We start from the raw sequence: 9,797 nt of genomic DNA, 5'->3' as shown, positions 1-9,797 counted from the left end.
GCCTGAGCCCGAGCCCTGGCACTAACCTGGGGGAATCACCGCTGCCCAACCTCCTGCAGCCTCTGGGCCCCTGCCCTGCCTGGCCTGCCGTCACCTGATAAACCAGGGGTGGGGCAGGAAGTGACATGACTGACCTGCCCCACCCTGGCCACACCACCTGTCTTTCCCCAGCCAATCGTATTCGGGGAAAGGCTCGGGGGGGGCGGGACCACAGGCCCCATGACCACCAAGGTGGGAAGGGAGGGGAAGGCCCATAAATTCCCCCCTGTGTCTGGGGAAGAGATGCTGGCCCTTGGAGGGGAGAGACACTCCAGCAACACGCCGGTGGCGCTGCTCCTCTCCAGGGGGTGAGCCAACGGTGCCTCTCAACTGTCCCGCACCGCGGCCCGACCTACCCAAACCCCCAGGGGCTACAGCAGGGCCTCCTGCTGCCTCAACTCCCCCGGCCCCTGGGGATAACTTTAATAACCACACAGGCCATGGTGCGGGCAACGACGAAGGACCCTCTGCTGGGTTGTCGAGCGGTGGAGGGGAGGAAGGTGTTATCCTCGCTCCTCCCTCCCAGACTATCTTTCCAAGGGCCTTGGCCCTGGGGGAAGACCTTTTCCCCGAGGAGCTGGGCAGGGAGCGGGGCTCTGAGCCTCTGCCGCCTGACGACCTGAACTCGGGACGTTCAGGGAAGGGGGGAGCTGCAGTCCGCGACCTCATGTACACGCCCCGAGCCCTGACGAGCTGCAGGTCCCGGAGCACGGCCTTCTCTTCATACGCCCGCGCAGGGCCGGGTCTGCGTCGGAAGGGGGCAATGATCTTTTTGTCTTCACTGTCAATGGGGGTGGTGCCAGGGGACTGGAGAGTGGTGAATGTTGTGCCCCTGTTCAAAAAAGGGAATAGGGATAACCCCGGGAATACAGGCCAGTTAGTCTTACTTCGGTGGTAGGCAAAGTAATGGAAAGGGAAGGGGTGCGCCGCGGAAGGTACCGCCGGTGACCCTGGGGGGTGGGAGGACCTGCCGCAGCTCAGTCCTGAGAAACAGACCTGGACTGGTAACATAAATGCATAGCAAGAAGTGCAGGTCAGAGGCTGGGAGTTCTGTGATATGTAACTCAATTCCTGACTCTCCAAAGCTTGTTTTGTATCTACAAGACACAAATCAAAAGCATAACACAATACAGTCCAATGGCAGGATGACAGCAGCTCCGATTTCAAAAAGCTTCACACCATCCAGGATAATGCAGTACATTTGATGACCAATTGGTTGTGGAAAATTGAACAATCAAAGGGAGGAGGCAGTTAGGAAAACACTCCCCATCCTCATGAGCCCAGCACGTCAGTGCAAAACACAAAACTGGTGCTTTCGCAACAGCCAGAAATGCCCTAGTGGGTGAAGTTTTTCTGACTTAATCCTCCTGCGACCCCTATTATCACGGCTGACATTGTTCTGATGATGTCAAAAAATAGTTGAAGTCACTGCAACAGTAAAAGCTGTGAGTCACAATAGTATTCCATGTAGAATGTTGGAGACTTGTACTCCTAAACTTGTTTCACTCCATGTCACACAGTTCCAGTAAAGCAACAGCATTGACACCTACCTATCAAAGTGGAATATTGACTAGATGTCCTGTCCACAAAACCCATTTTCGCCCGCTGCTGTATTTTCAATCACAAAAAGACGAAAGGGATATCCACAATCTCGTATCATCAACAAAGAGTAGCAAGGAAAAGAAAGAAATTGAAAGGAGCTGAAAAATCCAAATCATCAACATGAAAATAAGTTATCATTAGAGGCACTGGATTAGTGGTGCTGGAAGAGCACAGCAGTTCAGGCAGCATCCAAGGAGCTGCTCGTTGGATGCTGCCTGAACTGCTGTGCTCTTCCAGCACCACTAATCCAGTGTTTGATTTTCAGCATCTGCAGTCATTGTTTTTGCCTTGTTTATCATTAGAGGCAGTTCAGAGGACATTCACGAGATTTATTCTGGGTATGGATGGGTTTCCCTATGAGAGAAATTGAGCAAGTTGGGTTTGTACTTGTTGGAGTTTTAAAAAATGAGAGGACACCTTATTAAAATATGCAAGATTCCTAGGAGGCTTGTTAAAGTAGATGCTGAGAAGTTGCTTCACCATGTTGGAGAATCCAGCACCAGAGGGCAAATCTTAGGATAGTAAACCGTTGGAATCCTTGACCACACAGGACTGTTGAGCTCATTTCAGAGAGCAATTAAAAGTCATCTACATTGCTGTGGATCTGGAGTCACATGTACGCCACCCCAGGAAGAATCTTGGTTTGAGACAAAAAAAACTGCAGATGCTGGAATCCAACCCTCCTTCAGGACTGGGGGTGGGTGTGGGGGGAGCTGCAGGTAAAGGGGGAGGTGGGGGTAGCATGCTGAAGTAGGGAAAGGTGAAGACAGACTCTCTCTTTATTGTGTTGTGGGGATGGTTTAGAGCGGTCGAACGGGGAATGGATGTGGTGCGGCAGAGGGCTGTCTGGATGACAGAGGGAGGAAAAGCACCCTACAGCCAGAAGGATTCAATAACCTCCCTCCCCATCCCCTGACTTCCTTCCCAGCCGCTCCCTCACCTTTCCACAGCTCCCTGCCACCAACCAGATTCATTCCTCCCTTTGGCCAACCAGGTCGTACCCTCTATCTGTCTTCACCCATCCTCACTTCACCACCCTGCCCCTGCTTCCCCTTTATTTGCAGCTCCCCCACATTAATGAAGAAGGGTCACAGCCAAAACATCAACCTCTGCGCCTCCTGATGCTGCCTGGCTTGCTGTGTTCTTCCAGCCTCCTGCCTGTCTACTTTGTGCACCAGGTAAGAATAGTAGATTTATTTCCCTAAACGGCATTAATAAACCAGATGAGTTTTTAACTGAATCAGCAAAAGGAGAGTAACAAGATTGCCTTTAAGCTAAGTTTTAATTCCAGATTTCAATACACCTTTCTCAGAATGTTAGACTTGGTCGCTGGATTACTGCTCCTTGGATGCTGCCTGAACTGCTGTGCTCTTCCAGCACCACTAATCCAGAATCTGGTTTCCAGCATCTGCAGTCATTGTTTTTGCATACTCTGGATTACTAGTCCAGTGACATTACCACTATGCCACCGTCTCCCCTACATTAGGGCAACCAAACTCCCTGATGGCTCTATTATTTTGACTTTTTCTGAAAATATGCACAGATTTACTCATCATTCTTTTGAGATTATTGATATAAACACTGAAATGTAACAGCTTTTTTTCTGTCCCTTAATTCTAGCCAAATTCATGCAGCCTTTGAACTCTCTCTAGTCTGTCATCCATCCTTGAATATGTAACAAAATTCTTGATTAGTGTTCCCATATGTCATTTCTCCTGTAGATTTTCCCTTGTCTCTCCCTCATAAATATATAACAACCGGAAATGAGATATGAGACTGGAAAGTTATTTTATAATATTTTTATACAACACTTCAAGACGTGTCTGTCAAAATTCCACACAAACAGATTTTGGGCATTTTTCAAAAGGGCAAGGAAATAGATTTCTTGTTTGCTTCTGGCCTCTGACTGACTTTAACACTCAGAACATATAACCTTCATTAACATCACAAAGGGACACAGAGTAAACTGAAGCTATCAAAGGTGTATTGGCTCATGAACTGAAAAAGAAATTATTGCAAGATCACTGGATAAGGCAACGGAATTGCACTGGTCAGCACAGATGACAGGTTACATGGTCTGCTTCTTTGCTGTAGCCTTTTTTTCTGTTTAATTGGATATTTAATTGCCATTCCTGCAAATGTTGAAACCTAATCTCTGCTAGAGCACAATGTCATGTTGCAAATTGTGCCTGCAGCAAATTTTCACCTGTTCATTGCATAGTACTTTAGCTACGAAGAGCGGCTAGATAAGACTGTTTCCTTGGGGCAGAGGAGATTGACAGGGGACCTAGAGGTGCTGAAGATTATGAAGGTCATGGAAAAAGGTGGATAGAAAGCTACATTTCCCCTTAGTTGAAGGGCCAAAACAATGGGGCATATTTTTTTATGGTGAAAGGCAGGTTTGGAGGAGAGTTAGAGCTTTTTCTTACTTTGAAGCTGGAAGGTAACTGGAATGCACTGCCTGGGAGAATAGTAGAGGCAGGTAATCACACAGCTTGAATTTGCTCTTTAAATATCATTGAATCCAAGGCTAGGGTCCAAGTGCTAGAAAGTGGGACTAGTGTAGATTTAGTATTGTTTTGGTTGTACAGACTTGATGGGCTGAAGTGTATCTTCTATACTTTGTGAATCCAAAGGTATTCCAACAAGTTGTTAGTTTGCTGCACTACTTTTTTTTCATCTATTCCTATTCTTTCTACTCTATTCTTAATTCAATTCGTGTTTATCCCTCTTACTCGGTTTTCAAAGCATCTTTTCTCTCCTTGCTGCTGATGTGTTCTGGTTTCTGCTTGCCATCTTTCTTTTAAGATAGTTTTGATTCACAGAATCCCTACGGTGTGTAAGCAGGCCATTCTACCCATCAATTCCACACTGAGCTTCCAAAGAGCATCCGACCCTCCTACCCTATAACCCTGCATCTCCTGTGGCCAAATCACCCCAACCTGCACATCTTTGGATTGTGGGAGGAAACTGGAGCACCTGGAGAAAACCCAAGGAGACATAAGGAAAATGTGCAATCTCTACACACATGGTTACCTGAGGGAGGAGTCAAACCCAGGTCCCTGTAGCTGTGAGGCAGCAATGCTAACCACTGAGCAACCATGATGCTCAAATGAGTTAATCTGTTCAGGAATGTTATGATCCACACTTTAGAGCAAATGGGACCAGCACCTAGGGCTACCTAGCTCAGAGGCAGTGACAGAGCCACTGCACTATAAGATACTGACCTCCCTTTTTTCTTTTTTTTGTTCACAGATTCCAATAAATACCTCTGGACAGTTATTTTAAAAATCACCCATCTTACTAATTAAACGATCCCCGTGTTTTCAAAAAGCAATGAAAGAAATGGTAGCTGAACCTAGTCATTTATCAAGCTAACCTTGTTCTACATTAAAGAGAAAATAAAATATATGCTCCTTCCACTTTCTTCTCCATGTGTCATTACGTCCCTACTGCAAACAACTTTTACATCTTTTCATCAGCAAAATATACTTGGCTCAAAGTTTTGAAAAGGAGTGAAAGCTTACTTGTGTCATATTCTGATGTGCCAACCGTTTGAATTTACTTTCATCAAAAGTGGGCGATGTGCAAAATTATCAGCCAATTGAATCAGATTGGCTTCTTACCAGGATGGTGGTGTGATAAAGCTGGTAGGATTATCGGACGTTACAATGAACTCTTCAAATTCTCAAATTTAATGCTGGAAGATATTAGGAAGCAATATACCAATGCTGGTATTGTTTACTCATGGCATCACCCTTGTCCTAGCTCTCTCTGCAATTCCTCCAGCTTACCAACCCTCCACGATTTCTGCACCTCTCCAGTTCTGGACTCCCGCCCCGACCATCTCAATGAGGGACCTGCAACAAATGCTGGTCTTGACAGCCATTCTCATTCCATAAAAGAGTTAAAATAATCTCTGAAGATCGCTCCATAAAGAACTCTGTTCCTGTGTCGTGCATTGATAAGTTTCTAATTCAAAGAGGCTACATAAATGAAAGTAATTTGTTGTTGTCCCACTTCTCATGTAACTCGGTAACTCAGGAACTCAGGAAGTGAAGACAGAGGCGGGAGTTTCCCAGCCCTCAGTGATTGGGTTAGAGAGCCGCATAAAAGGCTACGCTCGGCGTTGTTTGTTCCTTTTTGTGGTGGGCATCTTCTTGTTCAGAGGGAGGAGACGATGGCTGCTGCCTATCTCTCTCTCTCTCCTCCTCCCCAAAATAAGGTAAGAGCACTATTTCATTGAGTTCTTCTTGCAGAAGCGTCTCCCGCTCAGATTTTCTTTGGTCCTCAGTCTGTTTCTTTTATGCAGGGGATAGAATTTCCGTTGACTTTCTTCCGGAACTTCTGGGTGTGATGGGGTGAACTCACTTTGAAGGGAAGCCTGAAGAAATCGTCTGGAATAGACATTACACCACTTGTCTAGAGTTTGTTTACCAGTTTGCTTCCCCACGTTTTGTATTCTGAGAGAGAAAACAATACAGTAGAAACCAGGAACAGGCTAGTCAAGACCCAAGCCTACTCTGCATCCAGTTAGTGTTAATAATCAGCATTCTCATTTCGTTTACCCAACATTGACTTTTATCCCCGGATATCCTTATTCAGCTGGTCTCTCTTGTGTGTCTCTTTTTTGTTAAAAATTACACAACACCGGGTTATAGTCCAAAAGGTTTAATTGGAAGCACTAGGTTTCAGAGCGACGCTCCTTCATCAGGTGATAGTGGAGGGCTCGATCGTAACACAGCGCATCGAGCCCTCCACTATCACCTGATGAAGGAGTGTCACTCCGAAAGCTGGTGTGCTTCCAATTAAACCTGTTGGACTATAACCTGGTGTTGTGTAATTTTTAACTTTGTACACCCCAGTCCAACACCGGCATCTCCAAATCATCTCTTTTGTGCCTCTTTTCCCCCCTCCTCCTTTCTCTTGCTCTCTTTCACTTCATTTGACGAAGGAGCACAGCTCTGAAAGCTTTGGTGTTGTGACTTCTGACTTTGTCCACCCCCCTGTCCAATGCCAGCATCTCTACATCAGATCTTTCCTGTCAAGTTTATCACTTGTTTGTCTCCCTTCCCTTTTTTTGTGTCTGCCACTACCACTCCCCATCTTGTCTGTATACCTCTTTCTGCCTCTTTGCAAGCAATTAATTGGATTGTTTTACCCACTAGTTTGGCCTACATTGGCATTAGCCTCTCTTGGTTCCATGCCACAATTTAAATTATCTGTCTCTGTTCATGTACTCATTTTAAACAGTGTACCTCGTAGACTAGTTTCCAGTAGCCAGGTTCTGTCTAATTAGAGTGTAGAAAGGGATCATAGATCAGGATGACTATATTCTCCTACTTGCCATTGTATTTGCTTCATGAGTGAAGAAAAACTGCTCTGCCAAAGTCTGCAAGAAATTACGAAGTTGAGAATGCAGCCCAGTCCATGAGAGTCAATCTTCCTTCTATTGACTCCATCTACACTTTCCCTGCCTCAGGAAAGCAGCCAACATAATCAAATACCGGTCCTACCCTGGTTATACTCTCTTCCACCCTCTTTCGTTGGGGCAGAAGATTCAAAAGTTTGAAAACCTGTACCAATAAATTTAAGAACAGCTTTTTTTTTCCCTGCTGTTTTCAAGCTTATGAACAGACCTCTCATTAGAATTGATTTTTGTCTGCACCTTCTCTAGCTGTAACTCTATTCTTGCAAACTGAAAATCCATCAAAAATTGAATCGTGGCTCTCTATAGTTTCCTTATCCTGAATGGCCAAACCCTGTGAGGGACAACTGAGGTACACACTGGTGTCGAGTTGCCAGTCACCTCTGATTCCCCTGGAGTTTACATTACGTACACTCCCAACACTTTGTTGGGGAAGGGCACATGTTTTAAAAATAAGATAAAATATATTTAACTGTACAGGCAGTCAAATTACAGGTCTCTTGATAAATTCTCCAGTTTTGTTTGGACAAATTCCTTGTGTGGATATTAATTTCAGGAAACCTTTTTTACACTTCAATAAATTTAAAAATGAGGCTTTTAGAAAATGGTTCTGATTGTCTCTTGCTTGAAGCCCAAAATGGTCACAACCATCACTTGTGATCTACACCAGGTACATTACCCATAATTTATTCATTCATGGAATGTAGGGGAGGGGGTCGTTAGGGCCAACTGCCTGTCCCTCTTCCGTGGTTACGTTAGTGCCCAGGTGTCCTTGGAGAAGGAGCACGCGGTGTCCACCAACACCCTGGAGTCGTTCAGGGAGAGGTGGGCGCCGCAGGGAGTGGAGTGTATTATTTCCCCCTCCAACTCTGTTTTGATTTAGTCCCTACCCTCCCCTTCACTGTTTTGATCACACAGCATCGCCCTTTGATGTGAAGGGCAGTGCTTGTCACTGGCCACTCGGGTGTTTTCCTATCTTCCTGGTGGTGGAAATCGAATAAAGATTCGTGCACTTTGTGTCTGTCACTGTGTCTCACACCTGCGCACACACACACCATGGGTATTGGGGAGGAAAAGTAAGCACTACCGCAGTTAGGTGGTAGTGTGGGGGGGTTAATTTTTAAAAAAAGAAAAAAAAAACAGCTGTGAGCATTGCCCTTTGCTGTAAAAGAAAAGAAAAAATATATAAAATGACCCTTAAAGTTAGTGATTTGGAGAATATTAGGATTGATCAGGGATGAGATTAGCAACTATGGGATTTCTGGGAATGAAATGGGAAACTTGAGGCTTTGGTTAAGCTTGAGATTGGAGATCATTAGGAATAATGCAGACAAATGATTGCACTATTCAGAGGTACAATCACATCTTTATTAAACATAATGGTGAACAAATAGCTGTCAATGGGTAGACAAAGGCTAACTAGTTGTGATGTAAGGAAGAATAAATTTATTGGAGCTTGAGGCATTAATGTAAAACCCATCCCGTTCTTGTTTGACAGCTTATCCATAGCCTGAGGAAAATGCAAATTTAACAGACTGCATCATATTTTATGATAATATGATATTGATCTCACTTCTTGGCAGGAGGAGAGGAGAGGAGAGTTCCTGTCCAAGGCAGGGACACTAGTGTGTCAGCACACTAGTGCGCAGAACAGTGAAATGGAGACTGATCGAATAGACCTGGAGAGTGAAAGTATTGAAGACAAGCAATGGATGGCACTGAGAAGTTATCTCTTCTGTTGCCTTTGATGCCTCTGATCGAAGAGAATGGACTGAAAGAGAACTTTGAACTTACAAGCAACATAATAAACCAACGTGTGACCTACGCAAGGAGTAAAAACAGAAATAACTTTTAAAGAATAAAATGAAGCGCAACTTTGAGCATAAACACGTGAAATGTATGAAATATTTGAAATTAATTTCTTATTTATTTTCTTTGCTTTTGGTTGACTGCGTTGCTTGGTTAGCTGAGATGGGGAGCGCTCAGCAGGGAAAAAGCAGCTCCCAATAAATAAAGAAAATTTTAAAAAAATATTTTTATTGAAAAGTTTTTTAAAACCTTTTACAAAGCATTTATATATAAAAGAATAACACCATTAAAACAGAAAAAAAGTACAAAGAACAAGGTCATAGTGTAGTACCGTTGTTAATAAACAACCCACAATTCTACCAAAACAAACATATCTGCTTAACTAAAACTAAACTACAAACATATTAAATAACTACTAGCTTAATCTACATTCAAATAACTTAAATAATATCTTGCTCATCACATCTCCACTGAGGCTCCCATCCACAGTACCCATATTCTTTTCCTTCCAGTCTCCTCCTCCCGGGGCCCCACAGGCACCCGTAAAAATTCTCACGGCCCTGATTAATATTGCCAACAAGTTGGCTTCAATATAATTTAAAAAGGGCCGCCGCGTTCCTATAAAATTTATGTTTTGTGGTGATCTTGAGGGAGATGCTCCATCACCAGCTTATGCCACCCCATAAGACCTGGTGGCTTTTCTGACGTCCACTTCACTGAAATGTTCTTACTCGAATTCACTGAAATGTTCACAAATGAGGAAAACTTGCTATTTACATTCTGAAACAGTGGATACCAATCCCCCCCCAGTCATCTTACTCACAAATACAGTCACCCCAAATGTAAGATCAAAAAAAGCAGTAAAAAAAATCTAGATAACTCGGAACACTTCAACCCCAGGGCATTAATGTGGACTTCA

At 44.2% G+C, this 9,797-nt stretch overlaps 1 long non-coding RNA gene across 1 annotated transcript; it reads left to right on the top strand.

Annotated features, from left to right (window-relative positions):
• Nucleotides 1–5,686: 5,686 nt before the first annotated feature.
• LOC140466952 (uncharacterized) lies at nucleotides 5,687–9,100 on the top strand. Its single transcript, XR_011955313.1, has 2 exons — nucleotides 5,687–5,866; nucleotides 8,653–9,100. It is a non-coding gene; the product is annotated as an uncharacterized lncRNA (long non-coding RNA).
• Nucleotides 9,101–9,797: the final 697 nt, after the last annotated feature.

The sequence above is a fragment of the Chiloscyllium punctatum genome, chromosome 44, assembly GCF_047496795.1.
Source record: "Chiloscyllium punctatum isolate Juve2018m chromosome 44, sChiPun1.3, whole genome shotgun sequence".
NCBI classification, from domain to species: Eukaryota; Metazoa; Chordata; class Chondrichthyes; order Orectolobiformes; family Hemiscylliidae; genus Chiloscyllium; species Chiloscyllium punctatum.
This window is presented reverse-complemented; position numbering and strand designations above follow the sequence as displayed.